The 27966-nt window shown below is 39.1% G+C and overlaps 1 pseudogene; it reads right to left on the bottom strand.

Annotated features, from left to right (window-relative positions):
- Positions 1 to 281: 281 nt before the first annotated feature.
- On the bottom strand, positions 282 to 3936 carry LOC119523315 (annotated as a pseudogene).
- Positions 3937 to 27966: the final 24030 nt, after the last annotated feature.

Genomic DNA, 27966 nt, shown 5'->3' with positions numbered 1-27966 from the left:
CTTTTATTTTCACTTAAGCCCAAGAATGCTGTGGCCTAAAAAGTTATTTAGACAAGATGTATGATGCACATTTTGTACTGTAATACAGATTTCAGAGCATAGAGTATAACCACATCCTCTCTTCACCTTATTGTTCAACTCAACATATTATAATCTGAAGCTCAGTATTTGTAAAACTAAACAGCTCCTGCATCAAAATCAACATTATTAGGGTAGTTATTTAAATCATTTTTTACTGGTTGTAGTAGAGCCAGTTGTCCTCATTAAGTACCTACAGGCATTTAGTACACTCTCTTCTCTGTGATTCTGTGTTTTGCTCCCAGTGATGTTTCAGAGCTAGAGGGTCTCTCTTGGTTTCTTTCTTTGTCCTTTTCCATGTTTCTCATTTTGTAGGATTTTTCATGGTCAGGCAACCTATCCTTTGCTCTAGAACTTGGGCTGCTTTCCTTTTTATCTTGATTTCTTTCTGAAGATTGAACACTTCTCGTTTTTCCCTATCTTTGTATTTGTCATTGTTCTCATGTCTTTCCTTCCTAACTTTCATATGCTCTTCCTTTTCTTTGCTTTTCTCTTCCTTCTCTCCTCCTTTCTCATTGTATTGGTCATGATCATTTCGTTGTCTGTCTCTTTCTTGTTCTCTTGGGGGATATTTCTCCCTATCTTTCTCCCTTTTCCATTCTCTGTCATTTCTTTCCCTTTCTCCTTGGTCTCTTCCTTTCAGTTTATCTTCTTGTTTATGCCTCTTCCAGTGAAATTCTCTGTGATTGGCCTCGTATGCCTATGGAAATCCTTCTTTTCTTTTAGGTAATCACAGTCAGTGTGATACCTCTCCTGCTCCCTGGATTGTCTCTTGGAACTTATCTTCCCTTTTTCATGTCCTCTTGACTTGGAACTTTTTCTGTGGCATTTGGCACTGTGTCCTCTTCACTAGATAATAGTGAGTGGGTTTAAATTCTGTGATGCTTGGGGTCATTTTGGGAGGTCTCTGTTCTTTTTTCCCTTCTGCAGTTCACTTTATTATTTTCTTCCATTTCGCTGTCCTCACTGCTCTTAGCGTCAAAATCACTGTCTGCATCTGGGTTTTCCTCTACCTTCATACCAGTTTGGAGAATGTGTTTCTTATGTGGTATTCTCGTCTCTGAACTCACTTCATCAGGGTAACCTCTTGATTTCTCTTCCTTTATTCCAGACCTGGCTTCACAAAAGCTGCATTTAGGTCTTCCTCTTCACCAACTGCTTGATTTAATAGATGCCTCTAAAATCGACTGAGATCTTTCTGCTTGGTTACATCCAAACATGTTTCAAGTGCAGCAGTCCTCTTTTCTCTTTCTTCCTCTTCAGCTCTCTCTTGCATTTTTTTCTTATAAACAGATGTCACAAATGACTCTTTATCATCAAATGCTCCCTTTTCCATTTCTCGTTCTCTCTGAATTTTCTTTTCCATTCTTTTTTCCTACTCCTTTTTACTGATCTCAGCTGCTTTTAGTAAGTTGTGAATATACTTGGGCTTTTGATCTTTTCCCAAGAGTAATTTGGGATTAGTTTCCTCCTTTTTTTTCTGAATTTCATCGTAAATACTATCACATCATACACAGTGGAATTTTCTGCAAGGCCCTTCTGGATTTCCAGTTTGGTCTATTTCATTACTTGCTTCTTAGAAGCTTCCCTCTGAAGGCTGTCACTCACAGAAGTCTCATCGTCATCATCATCAGAATCATTCCCAAACACTGATGGTTTTTGCAAAATATCGTGCAACTGCTGTGTTTTCTTTGGCAAAATGAGCTCATACCCTTTTCTGTGGCTTCTCAGCACAACATCCCTAAAACGAGAAGGGAGGGTGGGAATCAGGACTTGAGCTTTGCCTGCCCTGAATCACCATCTTGCTGCTGTCTCCCAAAACAGAGGTATCTTTGGGAAGGATACTATATATTGAAGTACCCAGCTTAGTGCCTAGCCTGTAATAGGCATGTAACATGAAACATATTTTTGGAACTTCCATTATTAGTAACACTGCTTTTCTCCCTGCATCTCATTTGCCACTATAAACGCAGTGATTAGGGCAGGGAAAATACTACCATAGGAAGGAGGAGGCTGAGATGCAGTGGAAATCCCTCTTAGACAAAAAGAAGGGGAAAGTCCAGCCCTTCTTCCCTGGTGGGATGTGGGGAAGAGGAAGGAAAGGATGAGAACATGGGCCTTGGCTTCCCTGCTCTGGATTGAATCCTGCACTGGCGAGGTGTTACATGGTCTGAGAGAGAAGTTGAAAGCTGAGTGATTTGGGGGGTGCACTCATTTGTAACTCCTGAGACGGCAGCATGTGGGGAGGGAGGGGACACTTTGTAGAATGGTCTTATGGTAACTTGCAGTGGCCACAACTGGGAAATGCAGTTACTCAGCATGATTTAAGGAAGCCTGAGGTGACACTCTTGTGTCAACCTCGACTCTCCATATGTGGAATGGATATGGAAGTTTTGACATGCCCCAAGGGAGGACCAGGGTGAAGCTGAGAATCTACTAGAGAGCTTGCCATGAAAGGTCCTGTGGAGGGTAAAGTACCCTACTATCTGAGGGATACAGGGAAGACCATGAGTGAAAGGCTGAAAAGAAGAGTGAGTCAAACATTGGAGGGTGCACAGAGCCACAGCGAATCAAGGTGGGGCCCAGGAAGCAAGAGGAGATGGCCTGACTATGCCAAGAAAACAGACCACAAGATCTACAAGCCACAGACTTCAGTAATGGACGGCAAAGGGCATTAGTGCCAGGACCACAACAAGCACATCTGGAGGATAACAGCCAGTGCCCACCCAGGGACCAGACCAAACCTACAAAGGAGAACAGCCTAGGTCCCCCACCACCTACTGCCAACACTAGAAAAGGGCTGTAAGCTTCCTTACCCAACTACAATGGGGAAGAAGGGAACGCAGGAAAACAGCCTTAATGGGGAGTTGAAATTTGAATTGATTGAATATTACGTAATGTAGATAGAGACATCCAAAAGAGACTATTTAAACCAGAAGAGACAGAAGAACTGTTAACTGGAAACCGTTTTTCCTCCTGTATCAGCTATCTATGGCCATGAATAATTTTCTGTTGCTACTACAACAAATTACCACAAACTTAGTGGTTTAAATAATACAAGTTTACTATCTTACTGTCCTGGAGGCTAGAATTCCAACACAGGTCTCACTGGGCTAAATGTCAGTGGACTGCATTCCTTACTGGAGGCTCTAGGGGAGAAATCTGTTGCCTTGTCCATCTTCTAGAGGCTACTCACATTCCTTGGTGCATGGCCCTCTTCATCCATCTTCAATGCCTGCGTCTTTCTGACCATTCTGCCATAGCCACATCTCTCTGATTGGCCACAGCTAGGAAAAGGTTCTCCTCTTCTAAGTGCTCACCCAGATAATCCAGGATAATCTCCCCATCTCAAGGTCTGAAAACTCAGTCAATCTGCAAAGTCCCTTTTGCCACGTAAGGTAACATATTCACAGGTTCCAAGGATTTAGGGCATGGACATCTTTGGGGGACCATTATTCCAGCTACATCAGACCACAATAATGCTGCATGAAAATCAGCCACAAAACCTTGGTGGCACACAAGAAGAAGTGTATTTTGCATGAGTCTGGGTCAGTTAGGGACTGGCTGAGCAGCTTTGTTTGCTGATTTTGGCTAGGCTGATTCACATGTCTGGATGTTGATTGTCTTCTGGACATCTGAAGCAACTCAGCTCTGCTCTGTATGTCTCTCATCCAGCAGCAGGTGAGCCCAAGCATATTTCAAGGCGATGACAGAGAGAGACATGAGAGGGCAAGCAGAAACACTCATGGTCCCTTAAGGCCTAGCCTCAGAATGGGCTCACCTCCACGTTTGCCTCATCCTATTGCCCTGGCCCAGAGTCGGAGTAGGGGGCACTGCAGAGTTGCATGCAAAGGGCATGCATCCAGGGAGGAAGAAGAATTGGGGTCATTTCTGCAACCTACCACATCTCTCACCGCACCCCCATATGACTCGTGCTAGAGAGCCAAAGAAAGGCGCTATGAATGAACTCAGATGGCTCCATGCTTGTGTAACAGTAAGTTGAAGCTGTGCTCTTCTGTCAGGTACAGGAATATAATAAATGTTAGTTAAGCAGAAGTGATTTTAATTTTACAATGAATGGGACAATTTTTATATGAGCCTTTCAACACTGAAGAAAATATGGGGTGAATGAGAAGAAAATAACTGTATTGTCTTTGTTTATTTGGCCACTTCTGTTAGCATGATCGTGTTTTCTGCTTAAATATCTTCACAGTTTTGTAGCTTCCAGCCAAGTTTCCACATTTGTAAATATAGCATTTTCTACACATTTGAGAATTTGAGAATAAGAGAATCTGCCTGGGCAAACCCTAGAGTAGGAAGTAAAAGCAAAATATAAAATACTAACAGATAAATGCATATAACTATTTGAGAAATATTCAAAACCCAAACACTTTTCAAAACTACATGTAAATTCGTGTTTTGATCAGTTTTCCTTTTTCATTTCACAGCAGATCTGCTTTATGTGAGCATATTATTTGCAAAAGAAAAACTTTACTATATAGTAAGATCACATAACAAAGAAACTTTTTAGGGTTGTATTAATTTTTCCCTAAATCATACTCATTTTACACAAAGATTCCAAATGGCTTTTTCCTAAGAAGAACAAGGCAAGTCTAAAAACAGACAAGATGTGAATCTGTTTGAAAACAAATGTTGATGCCCTAAAAATAATGAGGAAGGCACAAGTACAGACATATAGACCAATGGAACTGAATTAAGAGTTCAGAAATAAATGCTCACACCTTTGACCACTTGATCTTTGACAAGGGTGCCAAGTCTACTCAGTGGGGAAAGAGTAGTCTCTTCTATTCTTTTTTTCTCTATATGCAAAAAAAAAAAAAAAAATGAAGGTCGACTGTTGGGGGAGTCAAGGACAAACTCTGTGGCCATCTCCCAGTTCTCACCTACACCCCTCTTTTTTCCCCTTGTGCTTGTTTGTGTGCAGGTGTTTATGTTTCCACTCTTGTTTGCATGCAGGTGTTTGGTATGTTTCTATTTGTGCTTATTTGCATGCAAGTGTTGGGTATGTTTCTATTTCACAAGAGACCTCAGGCAGCCAGGGGAGACATGAAATGTTAATCAGCCCCAGCTGCTTGTCAGGATACAAAGGTTGCTCATTGACAGCCCCCCCCCCCCAGTGTATAAAAACCCAACACTCAATCGCTGCAGGTGTCCCTCGTCTCCGACATGAAGCGAGATGTGTGAAGCTGCCAAATAGTCGGCCTCCCCGGGGAACCAGCCACACTTGGTCCCTTATCTCTGATGGGGGGGGGGGGTGCCATTAATTGACCCTGACCAGAGCAGTTGGCCTCCCCAGGTCCAGCCAAGGTTGGATCTTTTCCCTGGCTCTTTTGGACTCTTTGTACTGTACAAGCGATAAAGTAATCATTTGCTGGGAGTCTCTGTTGTACCTGAGCAACTCACTCACATGGAACCCTACGTTGTACCATATACAAAAATTAACTCAAAATGGATCAGAGACCTAAATATAAGAACTAAAACTATAAAACAACTAGAAGAAAACATAGGGAAGCATCTTCAGTACCTTGTGTTAGGCAGCAGTTTCTTGGATTTTATACCAAAAGCAGAAGCAACAAAAGGCAAAATAGAAAAATGGATCTTAATCAAAATTTAAACCTTCTGCACATCAAAGTACTTTATCAAGAAAGTAAAAGAACAACCTACAGAGTGGGAGGGAATATTTAGAAACCAAATATCTGATAAGGGTTTAATATCCAGATTATATAAAGAATACCTACAACTCAACAATAAAATACAAAAACCCAATTAAAAAATGGGAAAAAGATGTGACTAGACAATTCTACAAAGAACTTATAGAAATAGCCAATACATATATGAAGATGCTCAACATCATTAGCCATCAGGGAAATGGAAATCAAAACCACAATGAGATACCATCTCATATCCAGTAGAATGGCTACTATGAAATAAAATGGAAAATAAATTTTGGAGAGGATATATAGAAATAAGAATATTCATACTTTGTTGGTAGAGAAGTAAAATGGTGCAGCCACTGTGGAAAACAGTTTGGTGGTTCCTCAGAAAGTTAAGTATAGAATTACAACATGACCCGAAAATCCCACTTCTAGCTCTACAAGCAAAAGAATGGAAAGCAGGGACTCAGACAGATACTTGCACTCCAGTGTTCATAGTGGCATTCTTCGCAATTGCCCAAAGATGGAAGCAACCCAAGTGTCCATCAACTGATGAATGGATAAACAAAATGTGGTATATACACACAGTGGAATATTATTCAGCTGTAAAAAGGAATGAAGTTTTGATAAATGTGACAACCTGGATGGAACTTGAAGACATCATGCTGAGTGACATAAGTCAAGCACAGAAGGACAGATACTGTATGATCTCACTTATATGAAATAAGCAGAATATGCAAATTCATAAAATCAGAAACTAGAAACTAGAATACAGGTTACCAGGAGCTAGGTCAGGGAGGAGAATGATGAGTTAATGTTTAATTGGTACAGAGTTACTGTTTGATGGAAAAATTTTGGCAGTGGCTGATGGTGATGGAAGTACAATCTGTGAATGTAACTAACACCAAGGAATTATATATTCGGAAGAGATAAAAAGGGAAATTTTCAATTGCATATAAGTTACCCACACACACAAAAAAAACCATAGGAATGGATAGGGGGTGATGATTGTTAATGGTATTGTAAGTGTCAGAGCTGTATTGAAGGCAAATAGGATTGAAAGGGGTTGTTTAAAGGAATATATCCCACAGATCAGCACTACAAATATAGATAGGTGCTTGCATGATAGACTTCTAAGTTATGACACTGGTACAGAGAGTTGACAATAGAATGGTATACAGGAAAAATCTACCTGCTGTGTACTAGGGACTATAATTAATATAATAAGAATACTTTATTAGTACCACACAAACACTAGGGACAAATAACTAAGGGCTGAAAAGAGCTATGGGGTGTTTTGGGTCATGAAAATTGTTTAAAATGGAGAATGATGAGGATTGTACAGCTAAGTGATGATAATGTGAGATAGGGGTAGATTATCATGGACAGAACAAATGCCATGTGAACTGAGGAATGCCCTACTTTATAAATCAACCCCTCAATCTTGAGGCTTGCTCTTATGAAGCTTATGGTTGTAAAGGGGAGGCTAAGCCCACCTATAATTATGCCTAGGAGTCATCTTCAGAGAACCTCTTTTGTTGTCAAATGTGGACTTTTTCTAAGCCCAACTCTGCAAATAAATTCACCACCACCACCCCCGACGTGGGACAGGACCCCCCCCCCCCCCGCCAGCGTTGAATGAGTCTCCCTGGTGATGTGGGACACGGACTCTGGGAATGAGCCTGACCCTGGCATCAGGGGATTGAGAATGCCTTTTTGACCAAAAGGGGGAAAGGAAAGGCGACAAAATAGGTTTCAGTGGCTAAGAGATTTCAAATAGAGTCAAGAGGCTGTCCTGTATGCAAGCTTCAGCTAGATATGCCAAATGGCCACAGTATGATAAGCCCAAGTTAACAGTATTCCCAGAAAACCCTAAAGAATACCCGGGTCCCTATCTGAGACTATAAATTTTCACTTACTACGTTTATTCTTCAGAAACTTAAATCTTCTAGAGGGCTCCTATGCCAGCTAAGTCCCAAAACCCAGAGGCAATAGCCTCTTCAAGAACAGCAACCAAATGTGTCCCTTTTTCCTGTAATGCCAACACCCCTTTTCAAACAAACAAACAAAACCACAGAACTTAGAGTGAACTCTAATGTAAACAATGAGCTAAAATTAGTAACATAATAATATCGTTTCATCAATTGTAATAGAAGTACCACACTAATGCAAACTGTTAATAATAGGAAAGACTGTGTGTGAGAGGGGATGTCTGGGAACTCTGTACTTTCTGCATTATTTTTCTGTGTACCTACAAATGCTCTAATAAACAAGAAATAATAAGGAAGGTCATGCCAACACAGAGCCTCTGATTGATCTGTTTTCCAGTACAATCCATGATTCTGGCTGTCCTTGTAGCTAATAGCCTGATAAAGGATTTTTCTCAGCCCCTTCCTTGTCCCTGCATTTTTCATGCATTTGTCATGTCCTTTCACACTGTATTCACTGCTGGGTGCCACCTATACACCCCAGCTTCACTCCTGATCCTGAGCAACTCATGACTGGGGTGTCCTCCAATTCCAGTGATGCTGGAGAGGGTGGGGTTCAGTCAGGGTGCCTTCGAGGCATAGCTTCCCATTGACCTTTCCCATGTCAAGTCATTCCATCCCATCCCCTGATAAAAGAGTAAATTAACTAAAATTAAAATTTTATTAAATCACTCTGCTGCTTAACAACTTCCATTGGAATCTCATTACATATAGAAAAAACCCCCAACTTATTACAGTAGCTTCTAGCTTCTTCAAAAGGTGTCTCCCTACATGCCTCTCTGAACTCATCTCCTTGGACCCTCTGTTCATTCACTCTTTTCCAGCCACACTGACTTTCTGTCAGGGCCTTTGAATTTGCTGTTCCCGCTCCTGGAAATCCTTATTGATTCAGTTCACAAATATTTCTTATATATGTCAGATGCTGTTCTTATGAATGAAATAGACAAAAAACCCCTGCCCTAGTGGATTTCCTTCTTCAGGATCTTTCATGGCTGTTTTCTGGACCTTCCCTGGTTTTTCTAGCTAAAGAAATTCTTAACCCTTATTACTCTATCCCAAAACCCTCTTTCGTTTTTCATAATTCTTACCATGTGTCAAATGATTTGCTTATTGCCTGTCTCATTGTGGAATATGATCTCCATGTTAGTCTTGCTGTATACTATATTCCCAGTTTCTAGAATTGTTCTGGACAATTAATAGAAAGAGAAGAGGTACACAGGCAGGGCTCACTAGGCCGTGTGATGGGTGCATCAGTACTCAACCTCTGCTTATATGATATTTTCACAGGAAACACATCTATCAGAATGTATAAATGTTATTATAATTTCCCTTTAAAATTCTGCCTGTTAATAATAGAAATATATACTTAAAGTCATAGAGATTATTTTAGAGATGGTTGTTCTAAAACTCATTTACGTTTATACATATAACAGTGATTTTGGATAAGGTGGAAGAGTACAGATTTGGGAAATATGTTTTAAACTATGATTGTCTATTGCCAGGACATTAAGTATTAAAGTACCCACTCATCCCAAGCAGGAATGGGAAAGCCTTGTGACCATAGCAGTTGGAGTAGAGTTAAGGTTAGGGACAAAGACTTTTGGGCCCAAAAAGACTGGAGATAGTGAGCTCTTGGGGTTATGTGTAAATATCCTCCAACCCCATGGACAGAAGGCACAGTACACATCACCTTGACACCTCCCTTTTCTCCCTCACTCCCTGCTGTGTTGGTGGTGGTAGCCCAGTTGTAGAATTTCAGCTCTACCAGGGAGCAGCTTGCAAACCCAGAGTGACCCTTCTTGAACACAGACAGGCTGTGACCTTCTCCAAGGTTGTAAAGAAGATTGATCCCATACCCAGTGTGTGGCTGATGTTATAAGACCTTCAGACCTGGACATATCTGTGGTGGTGTGGAGATTTCCTTCTTCCAATCTGCACCCAAGAAACTTTCCAGTCCAGCAGTGGTGGCATGTGCTTGGTCTTTCCTTCACAGCAGAGAACAACTGCATCAGACTGCTTCACCATGAGACAACAGTGGCAACAATGGAAGAACCTGGGACTCTTGGGCCAAAATAGCAACCATGACAAAATATTTCCAGTGTTTCTTGCTCAAGATAATAGTAATCAGGACTGAACCCCTTGGGCCAAACAACCAACCCTAAAGTTCTTAGAATTATCAAGAGTAGACTCCACAGATGGAAGAAAGACACTCTTGCAGAGAGGAGGTATCACATCTGGGAGTTGGTTAGTGCAAATAAAAAAGTAATGAGAGAGAGAAAGAAAATTGCAGCATAGAGAGGAGTGGAAGTTAGTTAGTCCCCCTGGAACACCTAATAAACAACCAGAAGGAACTAGTAAATAATCTGGAATAACTGCTGGGGGACAAACATGACTGTCCACAGATCATACACAAATCTGGATTGGGAGAAATGCCTGAGATCGCAGCATACGATCTGTAAGTAAAGACTACGGACTTGCGCTGAAAGCCCCTCCCCCATGGCAGTCCGAACTGCAAAACCTCACTGTGATAGAGAACAGCATTCTGTGAACAAGCAAATATACTTCAGTCCAGCTCCAACTGGGGTTTTGATTAACGAATGTGGACTGCTCAATACAAGGAACAGATCCCCAACAAGCAGACAGAGGCTTTTAGTGATGACTGCTCTTAAAGAGTGGCAGACTTCTCTGTGCCAGGACGGGGAGCCCAGAGGACCGAGTACTATCTCTGGCCAGCAGGTGAAGCTGAGGGGACCATGGACTGACCCTGAAGGGGGGTTTCTGTCCCTTTTTCTCTCTCTCAACCTGGGCAGCTCAATGGAGAAAGCTGCAGCCATTTTCAGTTCACAGCTCTCTGACCCAGACAGGGGTGGAGATAGCAGAGTCAAGGAGACAAAGAACCTATTTAAATGTAGATGATAACTCCCTAGGGGGTGTATCTTCCCTAAGAGGAAGGAGGTGGTGGCCCAGACCTACTACCAGCTTCCCATTCAGAACCAGACCCCAGAGCCTGGGGGAAAACAGCCAAAACAGAAACTAAGGACTAAGGGGGCCACACCTCCTTACACCAGTCAGGAGCTACAGGCTGACAGGCGCCACCTGCTGGGCAGGTTAGGAAAAGCACAGCGGCTTGAGGCTTCACAGGGTGTGTCAGTCTTTTAAGACACACGCTCAGGCAGACCTGATACTGAATATTTCCCTCTTCTGGAACCTAAGCCCGTTCTGGTCTGGGAAAACCTGATTGAATAACCAAGGAAACCAGATGCCTAGACAACAGAAGCTTATAGCCTACACTAAGAAAAACGAAGTTATGGCCCAGTCAAACTTACACTTCAACTGAGATACAGGAATTGAAACAACTAATGCTAAATCAATTCAAAAAGTTTAGGGAAGATATGACTAAAGAGATGAAATGTGTAATGAAAACCCTGGGTGAATATAAGGTAGAAATCGAAAGTTCGAAAAAACAACTGGCAGAATCTATGGAAATGAAAGGCACAACACAAGAGATGAAAGACACAATAGAGACATAAAACAGCAGATCTCAGGAGTCAGAAGAAAACACTCAGGAACTGGAGAACAAGACACCTGAAATCCTACACGCAAAAGAACAGATAGGGAAAAGAATGGAAAAATATGAGCAATGTCTCGGAGACTTGAATGACAACATGAAATGCATGAATGTATGTGTCATGGGTGTCCCAGAAGGAGAAGAGAAGGGAAAAGGGGCAGAAGCAATAATAGAGGAAATAATCAACAAAAATTGCCCATCTCTTATGAAAGACATAACATTTCAGATCCAAGAAGTGCAGCATACCCCAAACAGAATAGATTTGAATAGGCCTCTGCCAAGACACTTAATAATCAGATTATCAAATGTCAAAGATAAAGAGAGACTCCTGAAAGTGGCAAGAGAAAAGCGATCCATCACATACAAAGGAAGCTTGATAAGACTGTGCAGATTTCTCAGTAGAAACCATGAAGGCAAGAAGGAAGTGGTGTGATATATTTAAGATACTGAAAGAGAAAAACCACCAACCAAGAATCCTATATCTGGCAAAACTGTCCTTCAAATATGAGGGAGACTTTAAGGGAGACTTTAAAATATTTTCTGACAAACAGACAATGACAGAGTTTGTGAACAAGATACCTGCACTACAGGAAATACTAAAGGGAGCACTACAGACAGGTAGGAAAAGACAGAAGTGAGAGGTTTGGAACACAGTCTTAGATGATGGCAGCACAGCAATGTAAGTACATTGAATGTGATAGTTTGAATATATTGTGTCCCCCAAACGCCATTATCTTTGATGTAATCTTGTGTAGGCAGACGTTATCAGTGTTGATCAGATTGTAATTCTTTGAGTGCTGCTTTGGAATGCACCCCACCCAGCTGTGGGTGATGACTCTGATTGGATAATTTCCATGGAGTTGTTGCTCCGCCCATTTGGTTGGGGTGGGTCTAAATTGATCAGTGGAGCCATATAAATGAACTGACATAACAGAAGGAAGTCAGTGCAGCTGTGAGTGACGTTTTGAAGAGGAGCAAGCTTGCTAGAGAGGAACGTCCTGGGAGAAAGCCATTTTGAAACCAGAACTTTGGAGCAGACACCAGCCATGTGCCTTCCCAGCTAACAGAGGTTTTCCGGACGCCATTGGCCATCCTCCAGTGAAGGTACCCGATTACTGATGTGTTACCTTGGACACTTTATGGCCTTAAGACTGTAGCTGTGTAGCCAAATAAACCCCCTTTTTATAAAAGCCAATCCATCTCTGGTGTTTTGCATTCCGCAGCATTAGCAAATTAGAACACTGAACAAAGATGACTATGAGTACGGTTGAAAGAGGAAGGTTAGGAGCATGTGGGGCACCAGAAGGAAAGAGGAAAGATAAGGACTGGGACTGTATAACTCAGTGAAACCTCGAGTGGTCAACAATTGTGATAAAATGTACAAATATGTTTTTACATGATGGAGAACAAATGAATGTCAGCCTTGGAAGGGGTTAAAAATAAGGTGGTATTGGAGGAAAAATACAGTCAATGCAAACTAGAGACTATAATTAACAGAAACATTGTATTATGTTTCCTTTAATGTAACAAAGGCAAGATACCAAAGCTAAATGCCTATAAGAGGGGGACATAGGGGAAGGGTATGGGACTCTTGGCATTGGTGATGTTGTCTAACTCTTTATTCTGCTTTAGTTTAATGCTATCTTTCCTTTTGTTTCTTCCTAGCTGTAATGTTTTGTTTTTTCTCTCTCTCTCTTTTTTCTTTTTCTTTTTCTTTTTCTTTTGTCTACCTTCGACTCTTCCTCCTTCTTTGTGGAAGAAATGGAGATGTCCTTATATAGATGGTGGTTATGGTGGTGAATGCATAAATACATGACTATACAGGGAACCATCGATTGTTTACTTAGGACAGAATGTATGGTGGGTGAACAAAACCGTCTTAAAAAAATGGGTTGATGAAGAAACCTTGAGGACAAATATTGCAGGGCCTCGCTGATATGAACTAATAATATGTAAACTCATAGACATGAAATATAAGTTACCAGGATATAGAATGAGGCTGAAGAATGGGGATTACGAGCAGAATGTTCAACTAGGTTGAACTTAAGTGTTTGAAAATGGACAGAGGTGAAGGTAGCACTTTGTGAGAATAACTAACAGTGCTGAATGGTGTGTGAATGTGGTGGAAAGGGGAAGCTCAGAGTCACGTATGTCACCAGAAGGAAAGTTGGCAGTTAAAAGGCAGGAATGTATAAAACAGTGAATCTTGTGGTGGGCAATGTCTGTGATTAACTGTACAAATATTAGAAATCTCTTTCATGAACTAGAACAAATGTATGACAGTATAACTAGAATTTAATATTAGAGGGGCATATAGGGAAAATATACCTATTGCAAACTATATACTACAGTTAGTAGTATTTTAACATTCTTTCATCAACAGTAACATATGTACTATACCAGTACAATGAGTCAATAATGGAGGGGGGTGCTTAGGGGTATGGGAGGATTTAAGTGTCCTTTTTTTGTCTTTATTTCTTTTCTGGAGTAATGAAAATGTTCTAAAAATTGAAAAAAATTAATTGTGGTGATGGATGCACAGCTGTGTGATGGTACCATGGGCAATTGATTATACACTTTGAATCTTTGGAACGTCAACAATCTCAATTTTAAAAAAAGTATTGAGAAATTGTTTCATAGCCCAACCTGGGAAAGCAAAGCAAACCAGTTTCATAAATATTTAAAGGACAATTTTGAAATGAACATTTATTTCCCTTGAAGTGGGATGGTTTGTACACCATATAAAGGAGACTCTTAGAAACATACTTCACTGTATCAAAAGGTACAGTGAATTTATTTTGAATCAAGTCTGAAAATCCCATTGACCTTGAAAACTGCCTGTTGATTTGCTTTTTTTCTGTAAGGGATTAAAACTTTTCTTCTTACGCAAGTCTAAAGGTTATACATAAAAAGAGAATATAGATTGAAAACAAATGAGTAGTTGCCAGGGGTTGGGGTGGGTGTGGGGTATGACTGTAAAAGGTTAGCACAAGGAATTTCCTTTGTGGTAATGGAACAGTTCTCTATCCCAATTTTCATCATGTTTATGTGAATCTGTACATGTGATAAAATTGCATGGTAGTACACATGGGTATATACACACATGCACATAAATGAGTGCATGTTAAAACTGATAAATTCTGAAAAAGTTCTGTAGATTCTACCAATTTCAGTTTCCTGGTTTGGGTATTATACTGTAAATTAAGTAAGATGTTACCATTTTGAGAAGCTCGGTGAAGAGTACACAGAACTGCCTCATACTATTTTGGCAACTTCCTTTGAGTCTATAATTATTTCAAAATAAAAAGGTTTTTTTAAAAAAGATTTGAAAAAAGAGTATAATTTTTGTAGGCTGGAGCCATAGGCTCCTCACTCAGTACTTGATGAGAAAAAGCCAAGAAGAGTCTGAATGTACAATATCTTTCTTGCCTCAGGTATATCATACACAGGTCTGGCTGATCCACTTGGCAATCCAGATGTCGGACGTCTGAAAATGGAAAATAAAATTCCCCTTGCAAAAATAAAGTGTTTTGATTTCAAATTTAGGATCAAAGTAGTACATTTTTATGACTGTCCTAAGTTGGGTTCTCCTGAAGCAGATCCTGACACAAGGATATGAGTGCACATAGTTTATTTGGGAGGTCAACCCAGGAAGTATCCATGGGGAAATTAGAGTAAGGAAGGAGGCCAATTAAGGATACATTATTGAGAAAGTTACCATAATGCATGCTGAAACCCAGTGGGGAACTCTAGGAGACAAGCTACACATGTCAGAATTAACCTAAAGGAGGGAAGAGGGTGTTGGGGTAGTTCCCAACAGTCACTGGTTGAGGGCTGCATCAACTCCCCAGCACTTCCAGTCTGCTTTTCTGGTCCACACAGGTGGCCCTCAGGAAAAGGGCCATGGGACTTGCAATTGGAAACCTTTGAGTTCATGGAAATGATGAGTGCTCAGAAAGAATGGGCAGCCCACCAACAGTCCGCACAGTATAATGGTGAATAAAACAGAAGTGGTCCCTCCCAAAAAGGAAGTGACCACTTCTGTTGGTTTCTTTCCCCCCCTTATTGTCCTCCCCAGCTGAGCTTCAGGAATATTTCCTTTATTTGGACTCTGTTTATGCTGTTATATATATTTAACAATTATATATAACAGATGATTCACCATAAGATATCCAGACAACACAGAAAGGTATGAAAAAGCAATAAAAATTAAATAATCCCACCATTCACAAACACTAGTGTATTTTCTGCAATGACTCATCAAAAATACCCAAAGGATGGTAAAACAAAGTAATAGCATGACATCTCAAATTCTGGTATCAGCAATGGATAAAGGTTAAGTGATCTGTCTGAGATTAAATCATATACCTTCTAAGGCATAGGACCTGTCTTATTTCATTTGTCTCTGAGATTACCTTATTGTCCTTGGTTTCCTGGAGTGGCACAATGACCTCTCTAGGTATAATTCTAGTATTATTAACGCTCCTTGGTTTACCTGGAATCTAAGGATTAATCGCTTCCTCAGTTGTAGATAAATCTCGGCTATCATTGCCCAAACAAATGACTTTTTTACTTCCCTTCCTTCCAGTACTTCAATTAGATGTATGTTGGTTCTTTTCATTCTATCCTTGGTTTGTTTCTTAATTTTCTTCAAGTTTCTCTATGTTTACCTCTCTGTGCTTCATTTTGAAGCTATTTTCTAGTTCACTAGCTTTCTCTTCAGCTATATCTAATCTGCTTTAAAACTGGCAGTTGAAATTTTGATTTTCTTGGCCGTATTGTTCCTTTCTAGAAATCCATTTGGTTCTTTTACATATCTGCCTATTATAGTGGTCTTTGAATTCTTTCCTTATGTTTTTAATTCTTTGAAAGTTACTAATTTTATTATCTTAATCAATGGTTCTTAATAAAACTAAAGGTCTTAGGGTATAATCCTGCTGCAGTTATGCCTGATGTTTCCCGTTTATGATAGATTGTTACCCTGTGAGCTTCCTAATTTTGTATTGTGAGCTCAAGTTCAGTGGGGTCATATGTGTAAGAATCTGTGTGGCCGGGACTGAGGGTATATCCCTTCAGAGAAGATTTCTATATATTTCTTCAAGATGCACCAAGATTTTCACTTATTTATGATCACTTTTTTGTTAATTTTTTGACTTTGTGGCTCCTGGACTATCTGCTTAAGGTGCAGGGCCCATGATGACAAATTTTCAGGGGAGGCTTTTTACCCGCTAAGATTCCAGCCCAAGACAGACAGGCTTCCTTTGATGTCTCCCTACTCCACTTGAAGGATATTTTTTCTTGACTACCCTTTAAGTCTCTCAGTCAGGATTCAGTCTAGGTATTTCTTGAAGGAATAGATATAATTGCTTATGTAAACCATTGGAGGTAGAGGTGCAAAGGTCAGGCAAAAAGCAGCCACAGCTCCGTTTCACCACCAGGTTTAAGGGAAGGTCAGAGGTTAGTACAATCATCCAAGTCATTTGCTTCCAAAAGTACCTCAGAAGCCCACAGCTCTGCACCACCCTGGAGGGTGGTTTATATTATTATACCAAGAGGCCACTGCAGAACTACATGTCTGCACCTTACACATCTGTGCATGAACACCAGGGGAAGAACAATGACTTCAGATTCTCTTCCATCCTTAAATTTTTCATAATTGTATCTCATTGGCCAAAACTAAGAATCCTGTATGCAGGGGATTCTGATGTTTGTTGTCCTTAGGTGTCTAGCTACTGCAATATTGTACTGAATATAGCAATTGAGAAAAGTGCTTAAAACCAGCATATAGTCCAGTAAATTAAGGATGTAACCCTTAAAATTCTTGAATTTATATCCCAGAAGTCATTTCTAACTTTCCTCCTCATTTAGAACCAAAGGCTTATTGCCTATTTGTATATGTTATAACTCAATCCTTGATGATAACAATACTGGCAAGTCCCACTCCATTCACTCCAGGGAATCTGCAACTTTAGATGATAATGTTAGTTCTCCTTTACAGCCCTCTCATTACTTTTTGGCCTCAGGGGATTTCCCTCATTTTTGTGAGCTACAAATTTAAATTAAGGTTTCCTATAGTTTATACAGCATTTCTAGTCATTTTGTGGCAGGAGGCATTTTCCTGTTAGTAAGCTCATCATAGTGCTAGAACCACAATTGTGTTTAGTTTTCATTGTCCCCCCCCCCTTTTTTTTCAATTTGAGAGGACAATCCTGTATTGCTCTGGATTTTGCAACAGATTTTTTTTTTGTTTGTGATTTTCACTCATCCCATTTAAATGTTTTATTTTAACTTCTCAGCTTAGAGTTCCTGGACAATGCAAGTAATATCAATTCGGAACCCATTCTTCATGATGTTTTTTTTTGTTTTTTTTTTTCCGTTGATAAGAGTTATAATTTCTTTTTTTTTTTATTTTTATTTTAATCTTCATTTTATTGAGATATATTCACATACCACGCAGTCATACAGAATAAATCATACTTTCGATTGTTTACAGTACCATTACATAATGGTACATTCATTACCCAAATCAATCCCTGACACCTTCATTAGCACACACACAAAAATAACAAGAATAATAATTAGAGTGAAAAAGAGCAATTGAAGTAAAAAAGAACACTGGGTACCTTTGTCTGTTTGTTTCCTTCCCCTATTTTTCTACTCATCCATCCATAAACTAGACAAAGTGGAGTGTGGTCCTTATGGCTTTCCCAATCCCATTGTCACCCCTCATAAGCTACATTTTTATACAACTGTCTTCGAGATTCATGGGTTCTGGGTTGTAGTTTGATAGTTTCAGGTATCCACCACCAGCTACCCCAATTCTCTAGAACCTAAAAAGGGTTGTCTAAAGTGTGCATAAGAGTGCCCACCAGAGTGACCTCTCGGCTCCCTTTGGAATCTCTCTGCCACTGAAGCTTATTTCATTTCCTTTCATATCCCCCTTTTGGTCAAGAAGATGTTCTCCGTCCCACGATGCCAGGTCTACATTCCTCCCCGGGAGTCATATTCCACGTTGCCAGGGAGATTCACTCCCCTGGGTGTCTGATCCCACGTAGGGGGGAGGGCAGTGATTTCACCTTTCAAGTTGGCTTAGCCAGAGAGAGAGGGCCACATCTGAGCAACAAAGAGGCATTCGGGAGGAGGCTCTTAGGCACAACCATAGGGAGGCCTAGCCTCTCCTTTTCAGCAACCATCTTCCCAAGGGTAAAACCTGTGGTAGAGGGCTCAACCCATCAAACCACCAGTCCCCTATGTCTGTGGTCATGTTAGCAACCATGGAGGTGGGGTAGGTGAATACCCCGGCATTCTCCACAGGCTCCTCAAGGGGGAACTACATCTTTTTTTTTCCTTGTTTTTCTTTTTTTTTTTTTTTTTTTTAAATTTCCCTTCTTTTTTAAATCAACTGTATGAAAAAAAAGTTAAAAAGAAAACAAACGTACAATAAAAGAACATTTCAAAGAGACTATAACAAGGGAGTAAGAAAAAGACAACTAACCTAAGATAACTGCTTAACTTCCAACATGTTCCTTCTTTACCCCAAGAAAGTTACCTAATATAGCAACATTTCTGTGAACTTGCTCCTACTATATCCATCAGAAATTAACAGACCATAGTCATTCCTGGGCATCCCCAGAACGTTAAATAGCTTATCTGTTCTTCTTGGATTATTGTTCCCCCTTCCTTAATTGCTCTCTATTGCTAGTTCCCCTACATTCTACATTATAAACCATTTGTTTTACATTTTTCAAAGTTCACATTAGTGGTAGCATATAATATTTCTCTTTTTGTGCCTGGCTTATTTTGCTCAGCATTATGTCTTCAAGGTTCATCCATGTTGTCATATGTTTCACGAGATCGTTCCTTCTTACTGCCGCGTAGTATTCCATCGTGTGTATATACCACATTTTATTTATCCACTCATCTGTTGAAGGACATTTGGGTTGTTTCCATCTCTTGGCAATTGTGAATAATGCTGCTATGAACATTGGCGTGCAGATATGTGTTCGTGTCACTGCTTTCCGATCTTCCGGGTATATACCGAGAAGTGCAATCGCTGGATCGAATGGTAACTCTATATCTAGTTTTCTAAGGAACTGCCAGACTGACTTCCAGAGTGGCTGAACCATTATACAGTCCCACCAACAATGAATAAGAGTTCCAATTTCTCCACATTCCCTCCAGCATTTGTAGTTTCCTGTTTGTTTAATGGCAGCCATTCTAACCGGTGTTAGATGGTATCTCATTGTGGTCTTAATTTGCATCTCTCTAATAGCTAGTGAAGCTGAACATTTTTTCATGTGTTTCTTGGCCATTTGTATTTCCTCTTCAGAGAACTGTCTTTTCATATCTTTTGCCCATTTTATAATTGGGCCGACTGTACTATTGTCATTGAGTTGTAGGATTTCTTTATATATGCAAGATATCAGTCTTTTGTCAGATACATGGTTTCCAAAAATTTTTTCCCATTGAGTTGGCTGCCTCTTTACCTTTTTGAGAAATTCCTTTGAGGTGCAGAAACTTCTAAGCTTGAGGAGTTCCCATTTATCTATTTTCTCTTTTGTTGCTTGTGCTTTGGGTGTAAAGTCTAGGAAGTGGCCGCCTAATACAAGGTCTTGAAGATGTTTTCCTACATTATCTTCTAGGAGTTTTATGGTACTTTCTTTTATATTGAGATCTTTGGTCCATTTTGAGTTAATTTTTGTGTAGGGGGTGAGGTAAGGGTCCTCTTTCATTCTTTTGGATATGGATATCCAACTCTCCCAGCCCCATTTGTTGAAAAGACCATTATGACTCAGTTCAGTGACTTTGGGGGCCTTATCCAAAGATCAGTCGGCCATAGATCTGAGGGTCTATCTCTGAATTCTCAATTCGATTCCATTGATCTATATGTCTATCTTTGTGCCAGTACCATGCTGTTTTGGCAACTGTGGCTTTATAATAAGCTTCAAAGTCAGGCAGTGTAAGTCCTCCCACTTCGTTTTTCTTTTTTAGAGTGTCTTTAGCAATTCGAGGCATCTTCCCTTTCCAAATAAATTTGATAACTAGCTTTTCCAAGTCTGCAAAGTAGGTTGTTGGAATTTTGATTGGGATTGCATTGAATCTGTAGATGAGTTTGGGTAGAATTGACATCATAATGACATTTAGCCTTCCTATCCATGAACATGGAATATTTTTCCATCTTTTAAGGTCCCCTTCTATTTCTTTTAGTAGAGTTATGTAGTTTTCTTTGTATAGGTCTTTTACATCTTTGGTTAATTTTATTCCTAGGTACTTGATTTTTTTAGTTGCTATTGAAAATGGTATCTTTTTCTTGAGTGTCTCTTCAGTTTGTTCATTTCTAGCATATAGAAACATTACTGACTTATGTGCATTAATCTTGTATCCCGCTACTTTGCTAAATTTGTTTATTAGCTCTAGTAGCTGTATGGTCGATTTCTCAGGGTTTTCTAGATATAAGATCATATCATCTGCAAACAATGACAGTTTTACTTCTTCTTTTCCAATTTGGATGCCTTTTATTTCTTTGTCTTGCCGGATTGCCCTGGCTAGCACTTCCAGCACAATGTTGAATAACAGTGGTGACAGCGGGCATCCTTGTCTTGTTCCTGATCTTAGAGGGAAGGCTTTCAGTCTCTCACCATTGAGTACTATGCTGGCTGTGGGTTTTTCATATATGCTCTTTATCATGTTGAGGAAGTTTCCTTCAATTCCTACCTTTTGAAGTGTTTTTATCAAAAAGGGATGTTGGATTTTGTCAAATGCTTTTTCAGCATCTATTGAGATGATCAATTGATTTTTCCCTTTTGACTTGTTAATGTGTTGTAATACATTGATTGATTTTCTTATGTTGAACCATCCTTGCATGCCTGGAATGAACCCCACTTGGTCATGGTGTATGATTTTTTTAATGTGTCTTTGGATTCGATTTGCAAGTATTTTGTTGAGGATTTTTGCATCTATATTCATTAGGGAGATTGGCCGGTAGTTTTCCTTTTTGTAGCATCTTTGCCTGGTTTTGGTATTAGATTGATGTTAGCTTCATAAAATGAGTTAGGTAGTGTTCCATTTTCTTCAATGTTTTGAAAGAGTTTGAGTAAGATTGGTATCAGTTCTTTCTGGAAAGTTTGGTAGAATTCCCCTGTGAAGCCATCTGGCCCTGGGCATTTATTTGTGGGAAGATTTTTGATGACTGATTGGATCTCTTTGCTTGTGATGGGTTGGTTGAGGTCTTCTATTTCTTCTCTGGTCAGTCTAGGTTGTTCATATGTTTCCAGGAAATTGTCCATTTCTTCTACATTGTCCAGTTTGTTGCCATACAGTTGTTCATAATATCCTCTTATAATTTTTTTAATTTCTTCAGGATCTGCAGTTATGTCACCTTTTTCATTCATTATTTTGTTTATATGGGTCTTCTCTCTTTTTGATTTTGTCAGTCTAGCTAGGGGCTTGTCAATCTTGTTGATCTTCTCAAAGAACCAACTTTTGGTGATATTTATCCTCTCTATTATTTTTTTGTTCTCTATGTCATTTATTTCTGCTTTAATCCTTGTTATTTCTTTTCTTCTACTTGGTTTAGGATTGGTTTGCTGTTCATTTTCTAGCTTCTTCAGTTGATCCATTAGTTCTTTGATTTTGGCTCTTTCTTCCTTTTTAATATATGCGTTTAGTGCTATAAATTTCCCCCTTAGCACTGCTTTTGCTGCATCCCATAGGTTTTGGTATGTTGTGTTCTCATTTTCATTCGTCTCTATATATTTAGAAATTTCTCTTGCTATTTCTTCTTTAACCCACTGATTGTTTAGGAGTGTGTTGTTTAACCTCCAGGTATTTGTGAATTTTCTAAGTCTCTGATGGTTATTGACTTCTAATTGTATTCCATTGTGGTCAGAGAATGTGCTTTGAATAATTTCAATCTTTTTAAATTTATTGAGGCTTGTTTTATGTCCCAGCATATGATCTATTCTGGAGAAAGTTCCATGAGCACTAGAAAAATATGTGTATCCTGGTGATTTGGGATGTAATGTCCTGTATATGTCTGTTAAATCTAATTCATTTATCAGATTGTTTAGGTTTTCAATTTCCTTATTGGTCTTCTGTCTGGTTGATCTATCTATAGGAGAGAGTGATGTGTTGAAGTCTCCCACAATTATTGTGGAAGCATCAATTGCTTCCTTTAGTTTTGCCATTGTTTCTCTCATGTATTTTGTGGCACCTTGATTGGGTGCATAGACATTTACGATTGTTATTTCTTCTTGCTGAATTGCCCCTTTTATTAGTATGTAGTGGCCTTCTTTGTCTCTCAAAACATCCCTGCATTTGAAGTCTATTTTATCTGAGATTAATATTGCTACACCTGCTTTCTTTTGGCTGTAGCTTGCATGAAATATTTTTTTCCATCCTTTCACTTTCAGTTTCTTTGTGTCCCTGTGTCTAAGATGAGTCTCTTGTATGCAACATATTGATGGTTCATTTTTTTTGATCCATTCTGCGAATCTATATCTTTTAATTGGGGAGTTTAATCCATTTACATTCAACGTTATAACCATGAAGGCATTTCTTGAATCAGCCATCTTATCCTTTGGTTTATGTTTGTCATATTTTTCCCCTCTGTCTATTAATATCCTTTATTGTACCCATACCGAATCTCTTTAGTACTGAACCTTTCTCCAAGTCTCTCTGTCCTGTCTTTGTTTCTCTGTCTGTAGGGCTCCCTTTAGTATTTCCAGTAGGGCAGTAGGGCAGGTCTCTTGTTAGCAAATTCTCTCAGCATTTGTTTGTCTGTAAAAAATTTAAGCTCTCCCTCAAATTTGAAGGAGAGCTTTGCTGGATAAAGTATTCTTGGCTGGAAATTTTTCTCACTCAGAATTTGAAATATATCGTGCCACTGCCTTCTTGCCTCCATGGTGGCTGCTGAGTAGTCACTACTTAGTCTTATGCTGTTTCCTTTGTATGTGGTGAATTGCTTTTCTCTTGCTGCTTTCAGAACTTGCTCCTTCTCTTCTATGTTTGACAGTGTGATCAGTATATGTCTCGCAGTGGGTTTATTTGGATTTATTCTATTTGGGTTTCGCTGAGCATTTATGATTTGTGTATTTATGTTGTTTAGAAGATTTGGGAAGTTTTCCCCAACAATTTCTTTGAATACTCTTCCTAGACCTTTACCCTTTTCTTCCCCTTCTGGGACACCAATGAGTCTTATATTTGGACGTTTCATATTATCTATCATATCCCTGAGGTCCATTTTGATTTTTTCAATTTTTTTCCCCATTCTTTCTTTTATGCTTTCATTTTCCATTCTGTCATCTTCCAGGTCACTGATTCGTTGTTCAACTTCCTCTAGTCTTGTACTATGAGTGTCCAGAATCTTTTTAATTTGGTCAACAGTTTCTTTAATTTCCATAAGATCATCCATTTTTTTATTTAGTCTTGCAATGTCTTCTTTATGCTCTTCTAGGGTCTTCTTGATTTCCTTTGTCTCCCGTACTATGGTCTCATTGTTCATCTTTAGTTCTTTGAGTAGCTGCTCTAGGTGCTGTGTCTCTTCTGGTATTTTGATTTGGGTGCTTGGGCTTGGGTTATCCATATCGTCTGGTTTTTTCAAATGCTTTATAATTTTCTGTTGTTTTTGGCCTCTTGGCATTTGCTGAACTTGATAGGGTTCTTTTAGGATTTGTAGACCAATTGAAGTCCTTATCTCTAATTTATCAGATCTACAGCTTCGTGGGGTACACTTTCTCTAACTAACCATCTCCTGGGGTCAAGGAGTGTCATCCTAAATGACCAAATCATAAAACAGTTCATAAGGTATTGACAGCTGAAGAATTTAAATCTTCCTAATGTTTAAGGAAGGCAGTCCCCAGGGTTCACCCTGAAGACATCCCTGTAATAAATAGGACTCCAACAGAGAGTAGGCTCTGGGCAATTAATGACATCCTTTCCAAAGGAGATTTTAAATGATGTCAGATACACAATTCCTCCCATAGTTTAATGACATTTGCAAATGGGTTTTAAGAAATAACAGGGTAGATCCTTGGCCACTAGAGTGATTTCAGCATATTGTGCAGTCTGTTGAAAAACTGAATTATCATATCATTAAATCTTGAAATAGGCTACAGAGTTGTAAAGATATAGAGTACAAACTAAACTAGTTGATTCTTATGGATTAAATGATCCTTTTGGGAGAGGGCTCATGAGTAGGGCTCATGACAGTGTTTGGTCATGACTGACTGTTATCACTTGTAGGCAAGGATGAGGTCATTGCACGCTGAAACTAGTCATTATTTCCCTTCTCCACACCTCACCCCCTACTCCGTTGGTGCCTTTTTGTGAGGGAAGAAATGTGAGCGGGTCAAATATAGGGCACTCAAAGCAAGGATGACATTTATATAAATATGGGTTGAAAACAAAGCCTTCTCATTTTTCAGACCTATGTTTAAAATATTAAGTTTAATCTATAAGCATAAAATTTATATACCGTTTATCAGACACACTTCTAGCATATAAAGGAAGCACCACAAGTTAATATTCTTCCTAGTTCCTGGGAACCCAGCAAAAACCAACCTCTGACTTCAACTCTTTGCCCTTCCTTCTAATTCCAGATGGTGAGAAATACTCTATGGTGGGGTCAAATATGCTGGCTTCACTGCCTGAAAACATCTCTGCATTGGCCAGCTATCCCAGTTTGCTTGAGAATGTCCCTGTTTTGGAACTAAGAGTTGAGCTTCCCAGGGAAGTCCTCAGTCCTGGGCAAACCAGGACTTGGGTTACTCTACTGACTGTCCCTCAGTATAATCTGACTCCACATCTTATCTACATTTTGTCACCTTGGGCAGCTGACTCAACCTCCTTGGGCGTCAGTTTCCAAGTAGGTGCGAAATAGCACCTATCTCATAAGGTTGTAGTGAGGATTGGATGAGTTTTTATGGGTGAAGCCATTATAACAGACCTAGTCCTAAGAGTGAACACTAAATGAATGGTGTCATTATTATTAATCAGGAAGGTCATAAAAGAAGTGACCCTTCAACCAAGTCTTAAAATATGAGCAAAGAGTTAACCAGGAGGGAGGGTAGGGAGAGGAGGAGGCGAGAAGAGGACAACCCATGGTAAATGGGGTATATGGAAAGATATTTACTTAAGAGAAAAATAAATACATAACAGAATAATGCTATTGCCAAAAAAAAATTTGCTTTATCTGCTAATTATTTTTAACAATTAGACTTGCCCTCAAATACAAATCCCATGACTCATCTTTCTAATATTTATTATAAGCTACAGTCTGACCTTTAATAAAAAATTGAACTGACAAGCAAACCAGGTTTTACTTGTTGAAATAGGAGGTCAAGAACTGCTAAACATAAAAAGAGGATCCCTGTTTATTTCTTGCCTCTTCTGTTTGAGGAAAATAAAATAGTAAGTTGTCAATCTAGTATTTTTCTGTTGCAAAATCAAAGGAAAAATTAGCCTGGGATTTTTATCCCAGTAAATAAAGCTATTTCAGCTTCAAAGAAGCTGAAGTGTCAAATATACTTTCTTTGTTTTGCATATAAATGTACACATGAACTTTTGTGTCATTATGAAATCACAAAGCCTTGCCAATATAAAGTGTTTACGTCATTGAAAAAAATGATCCAAAATAACTGATTTGAGTTTGGAAGCAGTTTTTTAAAACTTTTGATAATGGAAACTTTCAAGCATCCTCTAAAAGAAAAATAATTAGTATCATAAGCCCTCAGGTACTCATCACCCAGATTCAACAAAGTGTCAACATTTTGCCATCTTTATTTCATTTATTCACACACGCACATTCACATCCACACTCTTTGTTTTTTCTGGATTATCTTAAACCAAATCAGACATCATGTCATTTCATTGTAAACAGTTTGCATCTCTAACTGATAAGGGCATTATTTGTAACCTAAGCACCATGCCATACATCCACCTAACAAAATTAAAACAATTGATATTATCTCAAAATTAGTCTATGTTCAAATGTCTCTATTTGTCTCAAAAAAATGTTGGTTTATAGTTAATTTGTTTGAATCAGTGTTCACAAGATCCACTTATTTTATTTGATTATGTCTCTTAAATCTCAATTAATTCTATGACTACTCTCCTTTTTTTCCCCTCATGCTACAGGTTTGTTGGATACCCTTAGTCATTTGTTGTAGAGAATGGTTTGGATTTTAATGATTGCTTCCTCATGATATTATTTAACTTGTTCCTCTATTCTCCCATATTTTCCATAAACTGGTAGTTAGACCTTGAGACTTGAATCAAATCAGAGTCAACTGTGTTCGCTCATAGGTAGTGCTGTGCACATCTTGCTGTATCTCATAGTGAGGCATACAATGTCAGATTGCCCCACTTTTAATGATGCCAGAATGATCACTGGATTAAAGGGCTTTCAGCCCAACCCCTCCATTATGAAGTTCATTAACCTTTCACCTTATGGTTTGGTATTTAATAGTGGTTGTTGGCTACATTCATTATTTCTTTAATGGTTGCAGAAATAGTGATTTTCTAATCCTGTTCTGAATTTATTAGCTAGTGTTTTTCTATAAAGAAGAACTTCCCTTCATGAATTATTGTTTATTCTGACATACCATTCACAGGAAAGGCAGAATAAAAGCTTGATTCTGCCCCTTTATTTATCCATTTTCAGCCTAATGAGCTGGTACAACCTCCAGAAGCAATAATTTTTTTTAACTCTCATTATGAACTCAGGTATTTCAGTTAATTTCAGTCACATTTATTTTTGATGCTCACATCATCCCATCTTGGTCCAGTGTTCTTTTGACACAATCCCAGTAGTCCTCTGTAGCAGCCTCGCTTTCTGGTAGAAGAGTTCTGTGTCTATCTTGCCCAGTTCCTGCTCCAGGCATAGACTCTGTCATACTTCCAAGGAGCCTTGGTTCTTTTCATCAAGGAATTGTGTTTTTGCAACACAGTCTAGAAGGGCTCATTGCTACTGGGTTGTCATTAATTCAAGACCCTTACAGTGGGCAGAGTTGGGGGAAGATTTTTATGAGAAAAAAAGTAATAAGTTTGTATTGAATTTTCCTATTCTGATTTAAGATTATAAGGTTTTTACTTTGATTTTATGCTTGTATCTTTTCTTTCACCATGAAAATCTTAATTTCAAATGATATTAGCATAATTGCTTATTTGCTTTATCTAAAATATACCTATAATAATTAGAATACTAAAAGTACTACTAACAATAAAGTTACCAAATGCAGTTTAAGATTTCTTTGTGGTTCTTTCTGTCCTTAGAAGATATCTCACTAGCGATGTACAGTCAGTTCACTATGTTTTAAAGTCTGATATTATTCTTTTCTCTGTATGATTATGACATCATCTCAATAGACAGGTTTCTTTGTTTCCATTTGTTTTCAATTAATTTCTTTTTTACTTAACTTTTATTTTTAATTATGGTTTTGGCTGTTAGGTGAAAGTTCCTTGGGTGATGAGGCACAAACACAGAGAACCAGCCAGCCAGCCGAGAATGCATGAAAGGACAGCTTTATTAGATCACAGAGCTTGGAGGGGGAGAGGGGAGAATGAGGGCAGTGGAGAGCCCCAGGCTTACCTAACCTGGGCTCCTGTGAGAGCCTATGGAGGAGGAGGTCCCGGGCTCTTGGCTTTATTGTGACCCAGA

The sequence above is a fragment of the Choloepus didactylus genome, chromosome X, assembly GCF_015220235.1.
Source record: "Choloepus didactylus isolate mChoDid1 chromosome X, mChoDid1.pri, whole genome shotgun sequence".
Taxonomy (NCBI): Eukaryota; Metazoa; Chordata; class Mammalia; order Pilosa; family Megalonychidae; genus Choloepus; species Choloepus didactylus.
This window is presented reverse-complemented; position numbering and strand designations above follow the sequence as displayed.